Below are 24882 nucleotides of genomic sequence, written 5' to 3'. Positions count from 1 at the left end.
TAGTTTTTTTTCTAAAATGAATCTGAAGTTCTCCATTTATACTGTATGTTTATATTCTGAATCTTGATAATAGAAATACAAATATACATTAAATGTTTACCTTGAGCAAAATCAAACTTGAAACAGCATGTTTTTTTCTGCTGTCTTTTTTTTTTTAGTTTCCCTATGGTAAGTGATTTTAAAAATGGTCATATGTAGACAACTGGAATTTTATAAAGTTGAGGCACAAGTATAATTAGTAATGTTTTCATGATTGCTTTACAGTTAAATATTGAAAAGATATTGAGGCCTCGCTCCGTGGCTCATGCCTATAATTCCCACATTTTGGGAGGCCGAGGTGGGTGGATCGTGAGGTCAGGAGTTCGAGACCAGTCTGACCAATGTGATGAGACCTCGTCTCTACTAAAAATACAAAATTAGCAGGGTGTGGTGGTGCACACTTGTAATCCCAGCTACTCAGGAGGCTGAGGCTTGAGAATCCGCTGGAATCTCAGAGGTGAAGGTTGCAGTGAGCCAAGATTGTGCCACTGCACTCCATCCTGGGAGACAGGTGAGACTCCGTCTCAAAAAAAATATATATTGAAAATGTATTTTAATTATTGAACTCTGCTTCCTGAGAGATGGAAAATAACTGAAGTATTGTTGACTGAAATTAATATATATTTTTTGCGTGTTTTATATCTTTTTTTTTTTTTTTGAGACGGAGTTTTGCTCTTGTTACCCAGGCTGGAGTGCAATGCCACGATATCAGCTCACCGCAACCTTCGCCTCCTGGGTTCAAGCAATTCTCCTGCCTCAGCCTTCCGAGTAGCTGGGACTACAGGCGCGCGCTACCATGCCCAGCTAATTTTTGCATTTTTAGTAGAGACGGGCTTTCACCATGTTGACCAGGATGGTCTTGATCTCTTGACCTCGTGATCGACCCGCCTCGGCCTCCCAAAGTGCTGGGATTACAGGCGTGAGCCACAGTGCCCGGCCTGTGTTTTATATCTTTAAAAAATTCAAAGCCTTTCACCTCTTGGTTACAGAACATGGTAGATAGAACCACACAAATTTTATGATGAAGATGTTAGATAATGAAGCAATTCAGTGAGAGATTGTGATTGAAAACATTTTTAAGTATAGTTTGTTCTGTATTTTAAAGAGAGGCTTTGGATTGTGACATGTTTTCAGTTGCTGAGAATTTCCCCTCTCTTGTTTCTAGTACTGGATGCAATGATATTCTGCAGCTGTTGCTTAATTATAGAATTCTACTACTGTATGCCTTTTTCATGTACTAATTCAGCCTAAGACTTGAGAATCTGGCCTGGGTACTTCCATCTGAGGCAGTTATTTGTGTTACAAACCCTAACTTGAAGGGAATGGTTACACCACAAAATGGAAATTAAAAATGAGTTGACTGCCAGGGAATTTTTTTTTTTTTTTGAGACTAGTCTTGCTCCGTTGCCCAGGCTGGAGTGCAGTGTCGTGATCTTGGCTCACTGCAACCTCTGCCTCCCCGGTTCAAGGGATTCTCTTGCCTCAGCCTCCCGAGTAGCTGGGATTACAGGCAGGAGCTACCATGCCCCGCTTGACTTTATATATATATATATATATATATATATATATATATATATATATATATATATATATTTTTAAGTCGAGATGGGGTTTCACTGTGTTGCCTAGGCTGTCCTTGAACTCCTTTCCTGAAGTGACCTGCCCGCCTCTGTCTCCCAAAATGCTGGGATTACAGGCATGAGCCACTGCACCCAACCTAAAATATATGACTTCTTAAAAATATAGTCACATTTTTGGGTAGTAAGACCCTGAAGTAGGGTTATCCCATAATACCCTGGGGCTGGGTGCAGTGGCTCACACCTGTAATCCCAGCACTTTGGGAGGCTGAGGCGGGCAGATTTCCTGAAGTTAGGAGTTCCAGACCAGCCTGGCCAACATGACGAAACTCCATCTGTACTAAAAATATAAAAATTAGCCAAGTGTAGTAGCACTCACCTGTAATCCCAGCTACTCCGGAGGCTGAGGCAGGAGAATCTTTTGAACCTGGTGGGGCAGAGGCTGCAGTGAACTAAGACCATGCCACTGCACTTCAACCTGGGCAACAGAGCAAGACTATGTCTCAAACAAACAAATAAGTAAATAAATAAAAACCCCTAAACCCGGATTAATAAAGAGCAGGTATGACCTTTTCTATTTCACGAATATTTACAAATATTTCAAATTTTTGTTAATTTTTGTTTGGACTTGGTCACTTATAATATGGACACATCCATGTCGATGGTTAATACTGACACAAGCCACCAAATAGGCACACAGGTGAAAACCACCTGTTCTAGCTTCAAGAAGTAACTGACACTGGAAACACTTGCCTATTTTCTCTGACTTTCCTATTAAAAAAATGAAAAAAAAATTTTTTATGGCAGCGTATTGATTATTTTTCTATTAAATAAACTGCATCATCTTACAGATGATGAAGGCTACGATCTCTCTTTTCCACTTTGGTTGTGACTTTTCCTGGTTGGAGTCACTCCCCAGAATTAGCTCACAGGGGCTACAGGAGGGATTTTCTCCCAGAGTCCATTTCTCTGGGCACTGAGTAGACACCAAGAGCGTAGTCAATGGCTTTCAAAGCCATTTGTTTTAATTTTTGTTTTATTATTATTTTTTGAGACAGAGTTTCGCTCTTGTTGCCCAGGCTGGAGTGCAATGGCGCGATCTCGGCTCACCGCAACCTCCGCCTCCGGAGTTCAAACGGTTCTCCTTCTTCAACTTCCCAGGTAGCTGGGATTACAGGCATGCGCCACCACGCCTGGCGAATTTTGTATTTTTAGTAGAGACTGGGGTTTCTCCACGTTGGTCAGGTTGGTCTCGAACTACTGACCTCGGGTGATCCACCCGCCTCGGCCTCCCAAAGTGCTAGGATTACAGGCGTGAGCCACCGTGCCTGGCCCAAAGCCATTTATATAGAGCTGTGACTAAGGAATTCTGGGGACCGGAGAAGAATCTGTAAGTGTAATGGAAGGAACTGCAGTTGAAGCTACTAAAGAACCAATGATAGCAGCACCAGAGGAAACCAAGGGGAGCAGCCGTCACTGTCACTGCAAGTGTGCAGCGAAGCTCCTGCGAGTCCAGCACTTTGAGCCGTGTTGCACTCTGCTCCACCACAGGCCACTTTTCTGAGAATATGCTGAGTTAAGAACAAACCCATTTCTGTAGTGTGGAGGATTTATCTGTGGGGAATTAGTTAAATCTTTCTGGAAAGGATTACGGGTGAGAAATTTTTTCAGTATATTGGACAGTTTTACTAAGACACATTTTTACCAAGCCTTGTATATTGGGGTATGTGACAGGAACCATTGCCAAGCTTCCTGGGCTGTAGCAGTCAGTACCTGAAGGATTAGCGATCTAGAACTCAGCCTCATCCATTTTGCTTTTTACCCAGTTCTCTTATTTCAGGGAAATGAGGAAAGGACTCCATTTTTAAGATTAAATATCTCTAAGCCCCGTTTCCCCTCACGCTCCAATGGGTTGGACCAACCACGTTATCTCAGCATCACTACTTTAGATTTTTGATAGGCTTGAATAGACAGATTGGAAGATTTTAAATGCTTAAATTGACGAAGTGACCTTTGGGGGTACGTTTTGAGGTTCGTTATCTGTCAGAGTCCCGGGGACGCTTGCCTCTAAATTGTTTCATCTTTATTTCTCCAATACTCAACCCCTGAGATACAGATAAAAGTTTCTTTCTTTTTTGGGGGAGTGCTATTTTTACAACAGGGCGCCTTCCAGCGATTCTGGAATCTCAAGCAATAGAACAGAATTCTAGCGTCTTGGGGAGAGAGCAACAGGACTTTAATGTTATTTTAGTTGATGGAGGCAAAAAATAAAAAGCGCCGATCACTTTAGAGTGTGTCCCTAATGTGATTCCTGGAACACAGTCAAAAATTTCTTCCAAGGCGAATTTTTAGATTCAAGAGCAGAGTCGAAAAGTCAGGAGCAAAAGAGGAGGTCAAGGCTCGGAAAGGACCCGGGCTACCGGATTGCTCTACAACGGCGCTTTCCGAAACCGTCTCGGATTGGGCCAGAAATGCCGCAACCTCCGTCACGTGATCCCACCCCACGTGATTTAGATAAACTAGGGCGGGCGCGCACCCACCAGAACCGTCAAAGTCAGAGATCTGCGCATGCGCGGGGCGCTGGAGGCCTGTGGAAAGCGCTCTGGATCCTACTTCCGCGTCGCTTCTTCTAGGCAGGTCCATGTTACTTGAACAAAAACTCGTGGGCCGGGTCCTTAGGACCTTCCTTTTCTTTACTGTCTTTTCCATTTTGCAATCCTTGTTAACGATTAACTAAGCTTTTGTTTTCTTAATTTTTTTTTTTTGAGACGGTAGCGCGATCTCGGCTCACTGCAACCTCCGCAGCCCGGACTCAAGCGATTCCCCTGCCTCAGCCTCCCGAGTAGCTCAGACTACAGGCGCGCGCCACCACACCAGGCTATTTTTTTTTCTTTTGTATTTTAGTGGAGACAGGGTTTCACCATGTTGGCCAGGATGGTCTCGATCTTCTGACCTCGTGATCCGCCCACCTCGGCCTCCCAAAGTGCTGGGATTACAGGCGTGAGCCACCACACTCGGCTTTTATTATTATTATTATTATTTTTTAACTACAGATGCTCTGTTGTCCAGGTTGATCTGGAACTCTTGGGCTTAAGCGATCCTCCCTTCTCGGCCTCCCAAAGTGCTGGGATTTGAGGCGTGAGCCACTGTCCCTGACCTTATTTTCTAATTTTATTTCAAATCTTGCATTATTCTAAACCCCACATTAACGAATATCATCCACCTGCTCAGCAGCTATAAATGGTGGAGTTACGTACGTTTTCATAAGGTGGAAATGAGGGCTGAGCATGAGTGTGGTTTATCAAGTGCTGCATTTGGAGCTGAGGCCACTTTTGCTTCTGTCACTTGTTTGTGCACAGTCTAGCTCAAGTTCCGACTTGGGTGACCTTTGTTTAGTTAACTTCTTGTCACCAGGGGCTAGCCTACTGTTCCACGTTGTTCCTACTACTATTTTTCTTTTATTTTAAAGCCAGAATTGCTGCATTAAACGGTCTAGTTGGTACCTAAGAATGAATCAATTCTGGAAAATACTGGAGCAACCAACTTACCCAGAGGGAAACCATTGAAAAATGACAGACAGCTCACGTGTAAAGTGATTAAGAGCTTTTGGGTATATATGTACACTATCTTTCCTCTCTCTCTGAAGGAAAGAATGGTTCCATTGAGGGAAATTTTGTAAAGGTCACTGTGTGAGATTAACAACATTTTTCTTATTTTAATTAGGACAACAATTATAGTTTGTTAGAAGTGTCTCAAATTGTGTAAGAAAAATTGTCATCAAATTATACTTTTTTTTTTTTTGAGACGAAGTCTCTGTCTGTCGCCAGGCTGGAGTGCAGTGGCTCTTGGCTCACTCCAACCTGCTCCTCCCAGGTTGAAGCGGATTGTCCTGTCAGCCTCCCGAGTAGCTGGGACTACAGGTGCTTGTCGCCACATGGTGAAACCCCGTCTCTACTAAAAATACAAAAATTATACGTTTTATTGGAATCAGCCACCTTTCAGAGAATATTTGCCTCAGTTTGTCTTGTGCAACTGAAAGGTGTCTTTGAAGCTATGGAAGGAAAAGAGAATAATTAAATTTGAATTCTTGTATACACAACTTTTATTAAAATGTCAAAGGACAGTTACATGTTTCTATAGAATTAATATATATGCCCTATCTATCTATCTGTCTGTCTGTCTAGACAGAGAGAGAGAGACAGACAGACAGACAGACAGACACACAGGGTCTGTTGCCCAAGCTGGTGAGCAGTGGCTATTCACAGTCTTGATCCTGCTACTGATCGGCAGGGGTGTTCTGACCTGCTCCATTTCCAACCTGGGCCAGTTCACTCCTCGCTTAGGCAACCTGGTGGTCCTCTGTTCCCAAGAGGTCACCATATTGATGCCGAACTTAGCGCAGACACATGATCAGAATAGCACACTATATCCTGGAACTCCTGGGCTCAAGCCATCCTCCTGCTTCAGCCCCCCGAGTAGCTGGGACTACAGGCACGGGCTACCGCACCCAGCAAAATTAGCAAATATTTAACTGCAGTAAAACTAATGTCAATAGTTTCTCAGACATTTTCACTGGCTTTTAGAAAGCCACAAAATTGGGTAAAATTAGGGCCATTTACTTTATTTAAAAATAAGAGACCAGGCACGGTGGCTCACCCCTGCAATCTCAGCACTTTGGGAGGCCGAGGCGAGTGGATCATCAGGTCAGGAGTTCGAGACCAGCCTGGCCAATATGCTGAAACCCTGTCTCTACTAAAAAATACAAAAATTAGCCAGGTGTGTTGGTGTATGCCTGTCCTCTAGTCCCAGCTACTCAGGAGGCTGAGGCAGGAGAATCACTTGAACTGGGGAGGCGAAGGTTGCAGCGAGCCAAGATTGCGCCACTGCACTCCAGCCAGGGCAACAGAGTGAGACTCTGTCTCAAAAAATAAAAAAAGAGATGAGAATATTCTTGGATTTTAAGAAGCCAAGATTGTCTAGTGGGTAATAGCATTTCTCAGAAAAGTCTTTTCCTTTTGACAGACTAAATATTTAGCAGAAATTTTTTTCTTCTTATATTGAGGGACTGTATTTTCAGCATTGTTTTGATGCTGCCACAATATTTTTAAAAAAATTATTAGCAGATGAAGATAATGTGAATTTGTTGTTTACACCCGTAGGACATTGAGGAGCTACTTGCTGAGAGAGGAGTTACTGCCATCTGGTCTCTGCTATGAGGCCAAAGATTACACCCGTCCCATGATGAACCTACTTTTCTTTTTGTGTCATCTATTTTCCTTTCCACTGCTGTTCTATATCAGCCTTGAGGTTGCTATTGGAATTGAGGGACAAACAAGAGGTCATATAATGTAGGCCATCACATAATGATGAAATATCAATTCTGTGGTCTGTCTCTAAGGCTCTGTCCTTAATAATAAAATACGGTGTGCCGTAATGGTTATCAAGCTTCCACTCCATATTATTAGGTTATTAGCTATTAATTAGATATCACTTGCCATTTTTATTTTACATGACTGTAAATAACTGCTGTCTTTCAGGTCTTTATGTGCTCAATCTTTATAAGCAGTTTGCAATTAACATATTAAGAGAAAAATCACGGGGAATTATATACAAATCCTTTTCAAGGCCAGCAGTCTTATAGCTATGATCAAAGGCATAAAATGTAGAATGTTTATTTAACAAGCTTTTAAAAAACCTTTGCTTAAGGAACATAAGTGATAGGAAAACAAAGATGAATGATACCAACTCTATCCCTTGAAAAACACAGCCTAAACCCAAGATTATAAACCAAGAGCAAAACTGCGGGCACAGAAATGCCTGAGTTGACAGCTTGTGCCCAGAAAGCTCAGAAGATGCCAAAGTTTTGATTTGCTCACTTCAGTGAAGGCCTGATCCTTCATTTTGTAGGGCTATGGAAGGAGAAGATTTATTTAATTTTGTAAATACAAAATCGATCAATTTGTGAGCGACAGACTTGTGCCATGAAAATTCACCAAAGTCAGATTTCTAAACCAAGATGTCAATTCGTTAATTTACAGGGAGATTGTATACTTACATTGACCATGGTATAATTATTCAGAGTTCTAAATCGGCGCTCTTTAATAGAAATATAATTCTGTCAAAAATGCCAGTCGGTGGGGCGCGGTGGCTCACACCTATAATCCCAGCACTTTGGGAGGCTGAGGCAGGTGGATCATCTGAGATCAGGAGTTGAGACCAGCCTGGCCAACACGGTGAAACCCCATCTCTACTAAAAATACAAAAATTAGCCAGGGTGGTGGAATCCCAGCTACCTGGGTGGCTGAGGCACAAGAATTGCTTGAACCCAAGAGGCGGAGATCACAGTGAGCCAAGATGGCACTACTGCACTCCAGCCTGGGTGACAGAGTGAGACTCTGTCTCAAAAAAATATAAATAAATAAAATAAAATAAAAATTCAAGTCACAGATATATTTAGAATTTTCTAGTAGTCATATTTAAAAACCTAGAAACGGGTAAAATTAATTTAAATATATTTTAATTAACCCGATATATTCAAAATATTATACTTTCAACATGAAATCAACATAAGAAATTGTTAGTTTTTTTGTATTTTTTTTCATACAAAGGCTTCCAAATCTGGGATTAATTTTATGCTTACAGCACATCTCAATTCGGATTAGCCACTTTTCTTTTTTTTTTTTTAAACAGAGTTTTATTTAGTTGCTTTCTTCTTATTATTCTTTTTATTTTTATAAAGATGGGGTCTCATCATGTTGCCCAGGCTGGTCTCAAACTTCTGGGCTCAAGTGATCCTCCCTCCTTGGCCTCCCAAAGTGCTGGGATTACGGTCGTGAGCACCGCGCCCAGTCTGGATTTCAAGTACAGTAGTCATGTGGCTAGGTGGTCTAGTGTATCCCTTCTAGGAGAGGTAACTGAGAGGCCAAGTGCGTAATCAGAATCCTCTCAGGTGAGCATAGACTCAGAGGAGAGGGTGCTAGATGGTCTTTTGGGACATTTTATGTATTTCACAAGTAATGAGGAACCTACCCTGATGCACACGAGAATATTCTTTCTAGAGATTTTAGTATTTGTTGTGTTTAGCTTGTCTCACCTTGGCAGCAGTACATTCAGCACTACTAGACTAATGCTGCCAAACTCTTGCTTCCTTTGATTCTATGTAAATTACTTTCTTCTATTAACATACTTTCTTTTTTTTTTTTTTTTTTTTTTGAGACAGAGTGTCGCTTTGTTGCCCAGGCTGGAGTGCAGTGGTGCCATCTTGGCTCACTGCAACTTCTGCCTTTTGGGTTCAAACGATTCTTGTGCCTCAGCCACCCGGGTAGCTGGGATTCCACCACCCTGGCTAATTTTTGTATTTTTAGTAGAGATCTGGTTTCGCCATGTTGGCCAGGCTGATCACGAACTTCTGGCCTCAAGTGATCCACCCACCTCGGCCTCCCAAAGTGCTGGGATTACAGGCGTGAGCCACCATGCCTGACCTCAGTTTTTAAATATAATAATTATACTAATCATTTTTCATATGGGATATTTCCTCTATTTTTTTGTCATTTAAAAAATTTTTATTTATTTATTGAGATGGAGTTTCGCTCTTGTTGCCCAGTCTGCAGTGGTGTGATCTTGGCTTACTGCAAACTCTCCCTCTCTGGTTCAAGTGACTCTCCTGCCTCAGCTTCGCAAGTAGCTGGGATTATAGGTGCCCACCACCACTCTCTATTTTTAGTAGAGGTGGGGTTTCACCGTGTTAGCCAGGCTGATCTTGAACTCCTGGTGGCGCGCACCTGTAGTCCCAGCTACTCAGGAGACTGAGGCAGAAGAATCACTTGAACCGGGAGGCAGAGGTTATAGTGAGCTGAGATCACACCACTGCACTCCTGGGTAACAGAGTAAGACTGTCTTTAAAAGAAAAGAAAAAAAAAGACCTACCAAATAAGAGAAGCAAAGCCTGTTTATTCAGAGCTTGCTTTAGCCAGTGAGTCAGTCACCAGCACTGGCATTTGGGCAGAGACCCAAAGGCAGGCAGAGAAATGGGAAAGCTTTAGAAAGGAAAAAAGCCTTCAGGTGTGCCCTGATGGGAGGCTGTTGGTGTGAGGAAGCTGTAGGTGAGCTAACCAGAAGTGGGGCATCCTATGTGATTGGTTAGGGATGCATATTTGGCTTTCCTTGGTTGGTCCTATGTTGGAAATGGGAACTAAAATTTGGGAAGCTGTCAGTTATTAATCAAGTCCTGGCCATTTTAGGCCAATTGTTACAGACGTTATTTTTTAGCTTCCTAGATTGTCATGAGAGATAGCAAACTGGCTAGGCCTGGCGTGGTGGCTCACGCCTGTAATCCCAGCACTTTGGGAGGCCAAGATGGGCAGATCACGAGGTCAAGAGATGGAGACCATCCTGGCCAACACGGTGAACCCCCGTCTCTACTAAAAATACAAAAAAATTAGCCGGGCATGGTGGCACGCGCCTGTGGTCCCAGCTACTTGGGAGGCTGAGGCGGAAGAATCACTTGAAACCAGGAGGTGGAGATTTCAGTGAGCCGAGATTGTGCCACTGCACTCCAGCCTGGTGACAGAGCAAGACTCGGTCTCAAAAAAAAAAAAAAAGAGATAGCAAACTGGCTTCCTCTAAGTCTGACTTATAGCAGGCTGTCTTCCTGAGTTGTTTATGGTAGATAAAGGGTTGATCTCCTGGGCAAGGTCCTGCATATCATGGGTCAAAGTTCAATTCTGCATATGATCTGGCCATTTGTTATCTCTCAGCCTCTATAATTTGAAGTTGTTTTGGAAGTTCTGACAAATACAATACAATAAGATAGTAAATAAGTAAGTGGCTTAAATTCTAGGGGAAGAGCAGATGATGCTCAGCTAAACTATTTGAATCAAATTTAATTTTATGAAGATAGTAAGATCTAGACCTGATATATGTTAACCTAAATAACAGGCAGAAGGAGAGGCTCTCTAAAAGAAAATGACATTTATTTGGGCATAGAGCATTGCAATGGGAATCCGCATGCCATAGTAAATGATGTGTGTATTCAAGGAGATAAAGGGAAACCAAAGTTTTTAAAGGAAAATAATCAGGAGGATTATGCAATTGTTTTGAAATAATTATCTTTGGCTACAAGGATTAATAACAGGGGTGATACCAGTCTGAGGTGAAATAAGTAGTTGCTGGGCAGATGTCCTTGTAGAAGTCTTTTTTGTGTGAAGACTGTGATGGCCTTTGTGTAAGGTATGTTTTTTGTAGAGACTTTTTCATTTTCAGGCATACAAGTATAAAAACCCTCTCATTATGACCTCTTCTGGCATTGTCAGGATTTTCTTAACATTAGTGACTCTATTTTTATTCTGACAACTTTTACATATGAAAAAATTAATGGCTGGGCGCAGTAGCTCACGCCTGTAATCCCAGCACCTTGGGATGCCGAGGTGGGTAGATCACCTGAGGTCAGGAGTTTGAGACCAGCCTGGCCAACATGGTGAAACACTGTCTCTACTAAAAATACAAAAATTAGCTGGGTGTGTGGCAGGCACCTATAATCCCAGCTATTTGGGAGGCTGAGGCAGGAGAATCCCTTGAACCTGGGAGGCAGAGGTTGCAATGAGATTATATCATGCCATTGCTCTCTGGCCTGGGTGACAAGAGGGAAGCTCCATCTCAAAAAAAGAAAAAGAAAAAAAGAAAAAATTAATGATTAAAAATCTTAAAGAAATCAAGCAAGAGTAAAATGTGTTTCATTTTTTTCCTACTAAGTCCTCATAGTAGCATAATATTGATTTTAAAAAACAGGTATAGCATGATAGCATAGCCTAAATTACTTTCATTAGATGAACAAAACTTAAAAAAGAAAACTCATTACAGGAATAGATTGCAATAGAATTCTTTCTAAGGATTTATTCTAAGGAAATAATCTGTAAAGCAACAAAATGTTCATTGTAAGGGAAAAACTTGAAGCAGCCTAAATGTCCAGTAGTAGGGTAATAGTAAATTATCTTACTCATAAGTAGGATATTTTGCAGCCATTAAGAATGGTGTTTTGAGGCCAGGCCTGGTGGTTCACGCCTGTAATCCCAGCACTTTGGGAGGCCGAGGTGAGTGGATTACTTGAGGTCAGGAGTTTGAGACCAGCTTGGCCAATATGGGGAAACCCCATCTCAACTAAAAATACCAAAACATTAGCTGGGCATGGTGGTACACATCTGTAATCTCAGCTACTTGAGAGGCTGAGGCAGGAGAATTACTTGAACCCAGAAGGCAGAGGTTGCTGTGAGCCGAGATTGCGCTATATTACTCTGGCCTGGGCGACAGAGTGAGACTCTGCCTCAAAAAAAAAAAAAAAAAAAAAAGAATGGTGTTTTGAAACTATTTATTTATTTATTTATGACAGAGTCTCAGTCTGTTGCCCAGGCTGGAGTGCAGTGGGGCGACCTCAGTTCACTGCAAGGATTATGCTAAATCTACTCTGCCTGTGCTCTATCAATAGAAAAACAAAGCCTAGATTATAGCATATCTGTTTACAGCATGGTTTACTGAATACTTTCTTTTTGGTTTGTTTTTGAGACAGGTTCTCACTCTGTCCCCAGGCTGGAGTGCAGTGGCATGATCATGGCTCACTTCAGCCTTGACCTCATCAGGCCTGGGGGATCCTCTCACCTCAGCCTCCCTAGTAGCTGAGACCACAGGTAAGTGCTATCACATCTGGCTATTTTTTGTATTTTTTGTCAAGACAGGGTTTTGCCATGTTGCACAGACCGGTCTTAAACTCATGGGCTCAAGTGATCCTCCTGTCTTGGCTTCTGAAAGTGCTGGGATTGCAGGCATGAGCTACCTTACCTGGCTACTAAATACTTTAAGCCCACTGTTGAGACCTACTCCTCAGAAAAAAGGATTCCTTTCAAAGCATTACTGCCCATAGACATTGCACCTGGTCACCTAAGAGCTCTGATGGTGATGTACAAGGAAATTACTGTTGTTTTTTTGCCTGCTAACACAACTTTTATTCTGCAGCCCAGGAATAAAGGAGCAATTTGGACTTTCAAGTCTTATTATTTATGAAATATATTTCATAAGGCTATAGCTGCCATTGATAGTGATTCCTTTGATGCATCTGGGCAAAGAAAATTGAAAACCTTCTGGAAAGGAATCAGCATTCTAGATGCCATTAAGAACATTTATGATTCAAGTCTGGGTGTGGTGGCTCGTGCCTGTAATCCCAGCACTTTGGGATGCTGAGGTGGGTGGATTGCCTGAGGTCAGGAGTTTGAGACCAGCTTGGACAACATGCTGAATGCCTGTCTCTACTGAAAATACAAAAATTAGCCAGGCCTGGTGGCAGGCGCCTGTAATCCCAGCTGCTCGGGAGGCTGAGGCAGGAGAATCGCTTGAACCCAAGTGGCGGAGGTTGCAGTGAACCGAGATTGCGTCATTGCACTTCGGCCTGGGTGACAAGAGTGAAACTCCATCTCAAAACAAAAAACAAAAATAACAAAAAGAATATTTATGATTCATGGGAGGAGGTCAAAATATCAACCTTAACAAAAGTTTGGAAGAAGTTGATTCCAATCCTCATGGATGTCTTTGAGGAGTTTAAGACTTCAGTGGAGGAAATAGCTGCTGATGTAGTAGAAATAGCAAGGGAACTAGAATTAGAAGTGGAGCTTGAAGATGAAACTGAATTGCCTCAATCTCATGATAAAACTTTAACAGATGCAGAGTTGCTTCTTATGGATAAGCAAAGAAAAAGGTTTCTTGAGATGGAATCTACTTCTTGTGTAGATGCTGTGAACATAATTGAAATGACAACAAAGGATTTAAAATACTACATCAACTTACTTGTTAAAGCAGTGGCAGTGTTTGAGGACTGATTCCAATTTTGAAAGAAATTCTGCTGTGAGTAAATGCTATCACAAAGCATCACATGCTAGAGAGAAACCTCTTGTGAAAGGAAAAGTCAATTGATGCAGCAAATGTCATTGTTTCATTTAAGAAATTGCCACAGCCACCTCAGTGTTCAGCAACCACCACTGTGATCAGTCGGTAGCCATCAACGTAAAGGCAAGACTCTCCACCAGACTCAGATGACCGTTAACATTTTTTTTTTTTAGCAATTAAGTATTTTCAAATAAGGGTTTGTACTTTTTTAGACATAATGCTATTGCACAGTTAATAGTCTACAGTATAGTATAAATGTAACTTTATAAGCACTGGGAAACCAAAAAATTTGTGTGACTCACTTGTGTTATTGTGATATTTACTTTATTGCTGTGGTCTGGAACACAAACTGTGACATCCCTGAGGTATGCCTGTATGTCTGATCTTTGTCTCTGGTTGCCAACACATGGGTTCAAAAACCTTGGAGGATGGGCACAGTGGCTCACGCCTGTAATTCCAGCACTTTAAGAGGCCAGTGCAGGAGGATTGCTTGAGTCCAGGAGTTTGAGGCTGCAATGAGCATTGTACCATTGCCCTCCAGACTGGGTAATGGAGTGAGACTGCCATCTCTAAAAGCTAACTAACTAACTAACTAAAACCCTTAGAATTTCCTAAGAGACACAAGTGGAAATATCTTTTGTTATTCGTTATGATCCCCTTTTGACCATACCTGAGTTGATGTGAATGGAGTAACTCACTGTGAGTCCTTTGGTATTTTCAAGAGACTGGCTGGTCACACGAGAAAGACCAAGCATAGGTTCAGAGGATTGAAACTTTTGATCTTTCAATTTCACTGCCCTGCCCTACCCCGGCAACCCTGATATCCTTGGAGGAGAGAGGGTCTAGAGACTGGGTTCAATCGAGTGGCCAATGATTTAATAAATACTCTAGACTCTGAGGCTCAGTGGAGCCTCCTAGTTTGTGAACACACTGATGTACTGGGAGGGTGATGCACCCAGATTCTATGAGGAGAAGGCGTGGGAAGCTCTGTTCCCACTCCCCACTCCCATACCCTCAGACCTTGCCCTATGTTTCTTTTTCGTTGGTTGTTTTTGAATTGTTTTCTTTCTTCTTTTTATTGCTTCTCGGCCTTTTGGCTAAGATCAAGCGTAGTATCTGTTCTTTCTTCTTCTTCTTTCTTTTTTTGAGGTGGAGTCTCACTCTTATTGCCCAGGCTGGAGTATAATGGCACAGTCTTGGCTCACTGCAACCTCCACCTCCCTGGTTCAAGCGATTCTTCTGCCTCAGCCTCCCAAATAGCTGGGATTACAGGCATGTGCCACCATGCCTAGCTAATTTTGTTGTATTTTTCTTTTCTTTTTTTTTTTTTTTAGTAAAGATGGGGTTTCACCATGTTTGCCAGGCTGGTCTCAAACTCCTGACCTTAGGTGATCTGCCCACCTCAGCCTCCCAAAGTGCTGGGATTACAGATGTGAGCCACTATGCCCGGCCTTTTTTTTTTTGAGATGGTCTCATTCTGCCACCCAGGCTGGAGTACAGTGGTGCAATCATAGCTCACTGTAGCCTCAAGCTCCCGGGCTCAAGCAGTCTTTCTGCCTTAGGCCTCTCAAGCAGTTGGGACTGCAGGTACACATCACCATGCCTGGCTGTTTTTTGTTTTATTGAATTGTATTATTATTATTTTTTGAGGCAAAAAAAATTGTCATTCAGGTCTGTTATCTAGGCTGGAGTACAGTGGCACAAACATGGCTCACTGCAGCCTTGACTTCTTGGGCTCAAGTGATTCTTTCACCTCAGCCTGTGTCTGAGTAGCTAGGACCACAGGCTTGCACCATGACATACAGGTAATATTTAAAATTTTTTGTAGAGATGGGTCTTGCTGTTTCCCAGGCTAGACTCAATCTCCTGGGCTCAAGCAATCCTCCTGCTTTGGCCTCCCAAAATGTTGAGATTACAGGCATGAACCACTGCACCGTGTGAATTGTATTCTTTATGAGACAAATGTGGTGTTAAATGACAGTTGTATTATTTACCTAGAACAGTGGGTTCTGCATTGTTCTAGCAAATTATTGAACCTGAGGAAGTTGTGGGAAGCCCTGAATTTATAGTTGGTTGGGCAGAAGTTTGGGTGGTTTTTGACACCCAAGATGCAATTAACCTGTGGATTCTGCACTTAAGGTTCATAAATTTGGAAACAAGAGTTTTATTTTTTATAAAGGACTGTAGCCTGCAGGCTGGGAAGTGTAGCCTCTGGTAGAAACTGAAAGCAGGCACTTTGAGAGGGTGAGGCAGGAATTTATGCTGAATGGGTCGGCCGTGTGTACAGTCAACAGGTTATAGGAGGAGCTGTGAATATTCGTAAAGTGGGGGCACATGCTAGTAAGCCAACATGCATGTTACATATGTCGCATGTTTACTTTGGGGTGGTGACTTAACACTTCAATGTGTTAAAGTTAGGCTGTATATGTCAGAAGGTGAAATGGAGGAGTAGAGGCATCCTGTGCACAGCCTCTGTAAACTGGCCAGAACCAGTCCCTGGTCAGCGGTCTCTTATCAGGAAGGATTGCTGGTCAGTTCTGTAAATCAGCAGTGGAGCAAGTCTTTTGGAAGGGCTGGTTACGGCCAGGCCCAGTGGCTCATGCTTGTCATCCCAGCACTTTAGGAGATGGGGCATATTGCCTGAGCTCAGTTCAAGAACAGCCTGGGCACCATGGAGAAACTCCATCTCTACAAAAATACAAACATTAGCCTGGTGTCACAACTACTTGAGGGACTGAGGTCAGAGGATTCTACAGGCTCAGGAGGTCAAGGCTGCAGTGGGGCTGTGTCTGCACCATTGTACACCAGCCTGGGTGACAGAGCACAGCCCTGTCTCAAAAATAAATAAATAAAAATAAAAGGGCTGGTTTCTCTTTAACTTAGGAAAGAAAGCCCGTTGGGGAGGGAGGGGGTATAGCGAGGCATGTCTAACCTGTCCCATCATGACCAAGAACTCAGTTTCTAAGGCTTCTCTTGGGTCCCTTGACCAAGAAGGGGTCCATTCATTTAGTTGGGGGTGCTTAGGATTTTATTTTTATTTCTCAGTAGTTAGTATCAGAATTGAATTGTAGAATACCCAGTTGATGCCCGACAATTGGTGTTAGAGTGCAGTTTGATTAATGTAACAATGATAATATTTCTAACACTACTCTCCTAGTCCCCAGCTTCAGTCAGACTTCATCTCTTATAACCAGGCTCTCTTGTATGTCCCATTCTTTATAGATCTATGGACTATTTTATTTGATGAATCACAAACCCCTTCTATTCCTGAAGTAGCTCTCTGACTTTTCCTATTCTTTTCTCTTTTTCTATTATAATGAATTTTAAACAGTAATGACAAATCAATTTTTCCAAATTGACAACTTTATTAGTAATACTTTTTTTTTTTTTTTTTTTTTTTTGAGATGGTGTCTCAGTCTGTCGCCCAGGCTGGAGTGCAGTGGGGCGATCTCAGCTTATTGTAATCTCTGCCTCCCAGGCTCAAGCAAGCCTCCCACCTCAACTCCCCCAAGAAGCTGAACAATCACAGGCATGCACCACCATGCCCAGCTAATTTTTGTATTTTTAGTAGAGATGAGGTTTTGCCATGTAACCCAGGCTGGTCTCGAACTCCTGAACTCAAGGGATCCACCCACCTTGGCCTCCCAAAGTGCTGGGATTACTGATGTGAGCCACCACGCCTGGCGAGTAATATTCTTTTACTTAAAAATATTCTGTGCACCCTCATTGCTTATTCATTAAGGTTCTCTACACTCCAGCCCCCTTTTCCTGTATTACTTCCACTCTTTCCCAAGATACACTCTACTTTGTAACCACATTGAACTTCTCATGACCATATGTTGTGGGTTGAATTGTGTCCTCCAAAAAGATATGTTCAAGTTCTAATGCCTACCTATGAATGTGACCTTATTTGGAGACAGAGTCATTGCAGATGTAGTTAAGATGAAGTTGTAGTGGGTGGGTGGGCCCTAATCCAATATAAGCTGTGTATTTATAAGAGGAGGAGATACAGACACAGAGCAGTGGGAGGAACATGAACAGAGAGACATACAAAGAAAACACCATGTCATGGTGGAGGCAGAGGTTGGAGTGATGTGTCTACAAACCGAAGAATGACAAGAATTGTCTGCAACCACCAGAAGCTAGGACAAGGCAAGGAAAATCCTCTCTTAGATCCTTCAGAGAAAGTACAGCCCTGCCCACAACTCGATTTCAGACTTCTGGCCTTCAGAACTGTGAGAGATTTCTGCTGCTTTAAGCCACCCAGTTTGTGATACTTTGTTCCAGCAGCCCCAGGAAACGAATACACAAATCTCTCTGTCTTTGCTCACACTTCTCCCTCTGCCTGGAATGTTTTCCATCTCATCCAGATCCCACCCATCTTCAGGCAGTCTCTTTCATGGACCCCTGGAGACAGTCTTTCTCTTGCATATCCATGGGTTGCTTGTCTAGATTTCCCTCATGATGCAGCCACTGCCCAGCCTCTTACCATTATTCTTTCTGTTCCCACAAAAGAGAAAACTGAAAGGCAGTGCTCCTCCTGGGGTAATTCTGCGGAGGGTAGGAACTGTCTTTGTGTCTTCCACCTTTTGTAGCATTGTCTTGTGTACAGTGTCGGTTTAAGTCTTTATAACCTGCTTAGTTGTGATTAACTGTCTCATCACAGAAATGTAAGAGGGAAAGATCTTAAGTATAGCTTAAAAATGGCTGGAGTTTACTTTTCTTGATATTATCCCTTCAACCTACACTGTACTTGATGTTTAACTTAAAGCATACAATTCTCCAGAGACAGTTTAGTAGCACATCAAGGAGGGAGAAAAAAACTATGTAACACATCTCATAAGAGAAATACAGTAAAATCTCCAAGTTACTATACATATATAATCCATGTTACTGCTTCAGATTCAACTGCTTAGTAGAAGGACATCTTGATGCCCACATTGATGGCAGCTGAAAATAAAGAAAATGTTCTGTAATGAACTCACTGTGAACACACTATTCGAAAAGTCAGTCTTCTACATGACCATTAGTTAGGGCTAAGAAGAAATGAACTCATGTCCTAATTGAAGCCAAAGACCAAATGATATTGACACATGACAGGAGGAGATGAAACAGGAGAATTTCTGAAGCTTACTTTCTTAAGATGTAAGTGCTAAACTAAAATAATTTCTTGCATTTCAAATCAAGGAATAACATATTTTGGCCAATTTAGAAAACAGCATCTGGATTAAACGTTCTTGTTTTTCTTAAGCACTTTGGGAAAGATGAGGAACTAGTCTGGGTACAGAATTATCTGCATAAAGTTTCAAGAGTCATGATCACAAGAATAATGAACATTATGTTTTCCAAATTTTATCTTTTCCAAATTTGTCAATGTATTGGCAAAGGAAGAAAAGTTTTCTTTTTAGAATATGTGTTATTGCTTTAGTTATTTGGAAGAATTACAAGCCTTAAAAGTTGCAATTAGGATTCCTTAAGAGGGCCAGGTGCAGTGGCTCATGCCTGTAATCCCAGCACTTGGGGAGGCAGAGGCAGAAGGATCACTTGAAGTCAGGAGTTTGAGACCAGCCTGGCAAACATGGTGAAACCCTGCCTCTACTAAAAATACAAAAATTAGCTGGGTGTGGTGGCACACGCCTGTAGTCCTAACTACTTAGGGGGCTGAGGCAGGAGAATCGCTTGAACCCAGGAGGTGGAGGTTGCAGTGAGCCAACATCGTGCCACTGAACTCCAGCCTGGGCAACAGAATGAGACTATATCTCGTGGAGAAAAAAAGAAAAGGATTCCTTTAGAGTGTCCAAATAATACCTCGCCAGGAAAATGAAAAGTATATGGATGCTGCAATCAAGAGGAATTCTGGGAACTGCGAGATGAGAACGAGGCCTAGCAGGTGCCATGCAGCAAGATTTCACAGTGGCAACTTCCACTATTAAAACGATAGTGGAACAGAATGAGACTAAATTGTCACCCATTTCTCTTTACATTATGGGGATAGGCCTGTTTTCTTCATTTATCAAACTCAGCTCTCTCCTACAGACATACCTTGTGTGTGTGTGTGTGTGTGTGTGTGTGTGTTTTAGATGGAGTTCCACTCTTGTTGCCCAAGCTGGAGTGCAATGGCACAATCTCAGCTCACTGCAACCTCTGCCTCCCAGGTTCAAGCGAATCCCCTGCCTCAGCCTCCCAAGCAGCTGGGATTACAGGCATGTGCCACCATGCCTGGCTGATTTTGTGTTTTTAGTACAGACAGGGTTTCTCCATGTTGGTCAGGGTGGTCTCGAACTCCTGACCTCAGGTGATCCACCTGCCTTGGCCTCCCAAAGTTCTGGGATTACAGGCATGAGCCACAGTGCCCAGCCATCCCTTGTTTTTTTTCTTTTTAACAACTGTTGAAAAGGTCAGCTTTCTGCTAGAGGGTCACATCAAAGTAGCATTGTTAATGTTACCATTTTTGTCTTCTGAATCATATTCTATTTTCTGAATCAAATTTCAGCTTGTTTGACAGCCAGTGTGGTTGGGCTGCTGGACTTTATTACTTGAGATTTGATAGGTAGCTGCTTAGAATTTACCACATATTTAAATGCATGTGTCATGTCTACTAAGTGTGTCTTGCATTGCTAGAGTGGTGCTCCTTATTGTGTGCATATTTGCCTCTGGATTTTAATTTTGGAATACATTATTCACTTAAAATAAATAGCAAGTATATTTGAGCAATAACATTGTTATTAGCAACTATAAAAAGAGTGCATACAGTTTTTTAGCCAACGTGATAACATGAGATATAATTATTTAAATGCCAAAATTCTGACAGAACAGGATAGCCAGAGTACTAAAAGACTAATAAGATGCTCCTGGGCCAGGTGCAGTGGCTCACGCCTATAATCCCAGCACTTTGGGAGGCCGAGGCGGGTGGATCACGAGGTCAAGAGATCAAGACCGTCCTGGTCAACATGGTGAAACCCTATCTCTACTAAAAATACAAAAATTTGCTGGGAATGGTGGCACCTGCCTGTGGTCCCAGCTGCTCGGAAGGCTGAGGCAGGAGAATTGCTTGAACCCAGGAGGCAGAGGTTGCGGTGAGCCGAGATCGCGCCATTGCACTCCAGCCTGGGCAACAAGAGCAAAACTCCATCTCAAAAAAAAAAAAAAAAAAAAGGTCCTGTATTAGTTTCCTATTGTTGCTATAACAAATTACCACAAATGTAGCCACTTAGCACAAATTAATTTTCTTACAGTTTTGGAGGTTAGATGATGGAAATGGATCTATGGTGCTAATGTCAAGGTGTCCACAGGCTGCGTTCCTTCTGTAGAAAGGAACTGATTAGAAGGTGCCCACCCAGATTAAGGGTAGGTCTGCCTTTCCCAGCCCACTGACTCAAATGTTAATCTCTTTTGGCAACACTCTCACAAACACACCTGGGATCAATACTTTGCATCCTTCAATCCAATTAAGTTGACACTCAGTATTAACCATCACAGTAGCTAAAACAGATTTCCATTTCAAAGGTGTGCTAATAAGAGCTTGACAATTGCAGAGCTGTAAGACTTTCAATTTCACTAAATAATAAAAAAAATTTAGGTTTGAAAGTGTTAATAAAGAGTGGTATATTTTTAATTATATAAATGTGTTTAGGCCACGTGTGCTGGCTAATGCCTGTAATACCAGCACAGCACTTTGGGAGGCCGAGGAGGGTGAATCACTTGAGCTCTGGAGTTCAAGACCAGCCTAGGCAACATGGTGAAACCCTGTCTCTACTAAAATTACAAAAATTAGGCAGGTGTGGTGGTGCAGGCTTGTAGTCCCAGTTACTCTGGAGGCTGAGGCATGAGAATCACTTGAGCCTGGGAGGCAGGGAGGTTGCAATGAGCAGAGATCTGTGCCACTGTACTCCAGCCTGGGTGACAAAGCAAGATTCTGTCTCAAAAAATAATAATAATAATAATTAAAAAAAATTTATTATAATTTTTTTGAGACAGGTTGCTCACTGCAACCTCTGCCTCCCAAACTCCAGCAATTCTCATGCCTCAGCCTCCCGAGAAACTGGGATTACAGGCATGCACCAAGTCTGGCTAATTTTTTGTATTTTTAGTAGAGATGGGGTTTCACCATGTTGGCCAGGCTGGTCTCGAACTTCTGGCCTCAAGTAATCCACCTGTCTCAGCCTCCCAAAGTGCTGGGATTACAGGCATGAGCCACTGCACCCAGCCCTATTATTCTTATTGTTTAGTTCTTCAGTGAAATCAACTAAGTCAGTGAGAAATTTGATAAGGGGAGGAGGTTATCAGTGACAGTCCAAACTCCTTTTTTACTTTTTAAATATCAAGTTCTTGGTAATTTGCAGTTTTTAAAATTCACCAAACCAAGGTTTATAAGCATAATACATTTGTATGAGGAAAAATCATTCATAGCGGATTGGAATAAACCCTCCTAAATATCTTTCTAAAAGCCAGATTTGAAACTTCTTTCGATATTTTATAAGAATTTTCGTATTAAGCTGACAATCAATACAGGTTCCTGGTTGGCTGCATTATTAATGCTGAGCCTTAATGCTTTGCTAGAACCCCCTCCTCCCCCCTTTTTTTTTTAAGAGAGACTCTTGCTCTGTTGCCCAGGTTGGAGTGCAGTGGGGTGATCTCGGTTCACTGCAACCTCCCTGCCTCCCGGGCTCAAGGGATTCTCGTGCCTCAGCCTCCAGAATAGCTGTGACTACAGGCACCTGCCACTGCACCGGCTAATTTTTGTATGTTTAATAGAGACAGGGTTTTGCCATGTTGCCAAGGCTGGTCTTGAACTCCTGACGTCAAGTGATCCACCCACCTTGGCCGTCCGAAGAGCTGAGATTACAGGCATGAGCCACTGCACCCAGCTGAACCTTTTTTTTTTTAGTACAATGCTCAGACTCCCTTCATCCTTTTCCCTACCAGATTCTCTGCATTTGGCTAGAAGGGCAAGCTTTGTTTATGATGTACTTTGAAAAGAAGTGAAGAGGTCTAAGAGGTAAAGCTGGAACAGAAAGCTAAAGGCATAAAAAATGTCCCAGGGACTTTTCGGGTACATGGAGGTGGGGAGCTGAAAATCTTAATTGTCTATGTACCTCCTTGTTTTTCATGCATAAATGAAATTGTTTATCTCACTCAAAGGAATTAGCACAGAGAAGCCTTTTTTCCTTATAATTTTCAGGTCTAATGAGAATGTTTTGGACAACCTTTAGGCTAATACAGTGGATCTCAACCAGGGGTGATTTTGTTCCCTGGGGACATTTAGCTGTGTCGGGAGATATTTTTGGTTGTCACACTGGGGTATGTGTGTGGGAGTGCTACTGCATCGAGTGGGTAGATGCCAGGGTGCTGCCAAACGTCCCACAGTGCACAAGCCAACCCTACAACAAGGATGATCAGAATGCCAGTAGTGTGAAGGTGAAACATTTTGGGTTAATAGGATATGATTTAATTTTTTACAAATTTTCCATGCTTTGAGGTCAGATAAAAGGGTAGTGTGTAAAAGTTTTATTATAAAAATGTAAACACTAGAGGGCAGTACCTGCCCTGTAGTTGCAAAGGATGTTACTTTGGGTGGGGGTCTTTGAAGGAAAAAAAAAAAGCTCGTGATTTAGGTAACTGGAAGATAAGCGACATTAAGAGACACTTAAAGAAGTATTTGAGTAATTTTAAAGCAAAAGACAGTTTTGCTTGGTGTGATGGTGCGCCCGTAGTCCCAGCTCTGCTTGAGCCCTGGAGATGGAGACCTGCTTGGGCAGCATAGCAAGACCCTGTTTTTTTTTTTTTTTAAAGAATTTTAACAACTGCTTCTGAGGGCACTAAAAGCAGAACAAGCAGTTTTTTCTTCTGCTTTTCTATAATGATGGCTTGTGAACTTTTGCTGGAGACGGGAAAATTCGCACTAGGTTTTCACACACAGAAACACTAACGTCATTGGCACTTACACTTCTATTTGCTCTGATGAGGCAGGTGATGGAAAGTTGCTATTCCGAGGGCATGTGGATCCTTGTAATGCTGCGGCAGACGTGTCTGGAACAGGGGAACTTGGAGCAGACAGGCAGCACATCATGACTGAGTCCATTAAACAAGTCAGAATCTGACTCAGTTCTTTTTTTTTTTTTTTTTTTAAGACGAAGTCTCACTCTATTGCCCAGGCTGGAGTGCAGTGGTGCAATCTCGGCTCACTGCAAACTCCACCTAGCGGGTTCCAGTGATTCTTTTGCCTCAGCCTCCCCAGTAGCTGGTACTACAGGTGTGTGCCACCATGCCTGGCTAATATTTGTATTTTTAGTAGAGACGGTGTCACCATGTTGGCCAGGCTGGTCTCGAACTCCTGACATCAGGTGATCTGCCTGCCTCAGCCTCCCAAAGTTTAGGGATTATAGGCGTGAGCCACCATGTCCAGCCTGACTCAGCTCTTTTGAAATGAATCAGTAATAACTAGTTTGTTGCTTGAAGCTATTTACATTAGCTGGCTATGCAAGAATGCAGTACAATTTTCTGTTTTCTCCTAAGGTTCAGTCCAATTTAAAAAAATGAAACAAATGAAACATTTTTTCTTTTTAATGTCAGAAATCTAAGCTCAAACCAAGTTTTTGGACGTGTTAATAAAAATTGACCTCACCTCTCCCCTCAAATAAGACAAACCATTTGCTAAACTCACATTAAATCTACACATTCCTGGCTGGGCACAGTGGCTCATGCCTGTAATTCCAGCACATTGGGAGACCAAGGCAGGTGGATCACTTGAGGTCAGGGGTTTGAGACCAGTCTGGCCAACATGATGAAATCCTGTGTCTACTAAAAATACACAATTAGCTGGGCATGGTGGTGTGTACTTGTAATCCCAGCTACTCAGGAGGCTGAGGCAGGAGAATCGCTTGAATCCGGGAGGCAGAGGTTGCAGTGAGCCGAGATTGTGCCACTGTACTCCAGCCTGGGTGACAGAGCGAGACTCCATCTAAAAAAAAAAAAAAAAACCCAAAACTGTGCATTCCTTTTTATTTATTATTAAAAATATATATAATATATATATATATATTTAGAGACGGAGTCTTGCTTTTTTGCCCAGGCTAGAGTACAGTGGCACAATCCTGCCTCACTGCAACCTCTGCCTCCCGGGTTCAAGCGATTCTCCTGCCTCAGCATTCTGTGTAGCTGGGATTACAGGCACCTGCCACCGCACCCGGCTAATTTTTGTATTTTTTTAGAGACGAGGTTTTACCATCTTGGCCAGGCTGGTCTCGAACTCCTGACCTCGTGATCCGCCCACCTCGGCCTCCCAAAGTGTTGGGATTACAGGCGTGAGCCACAGCGCCCGACCTATTTATTATTAAAT

The 24882-nt window shown here is 42.4% G+C and overlaps 1 pseudogene; it reads left to right on the top strand.

Moving 5' to 3' along the window:
- Positions 1-14621: 14621 nt before the first annotated feature.
- On the top strand, positions 14622-14754 carry LOC135272412 (U2 spliceosomal RNA; annotated as a pseudogene).
- The last annotated feature ends 10128 nt before the right edge of the window (positions 14755-24882 follow it).

This window comes from Aotus nancymaae, unplaced genomic scaffold (genome assembly GCF_030222135.1).
Source record: "Aotus nancymaae isolate 86718 unplaced genomic scaffold, 86718_ANA_hifiasm-v0.15.2.pri h1tg000108l, whole genome shotgun sequence".
Lineage (NCBI taxonomy): Eukaryota > Metazoa > Chordata > Mammalia > Primates > Aotidae > Aotus > Aotus nancymaae.
This window is presented reverse-complemented; position numbering and strand designations above follow the sequence as displayed.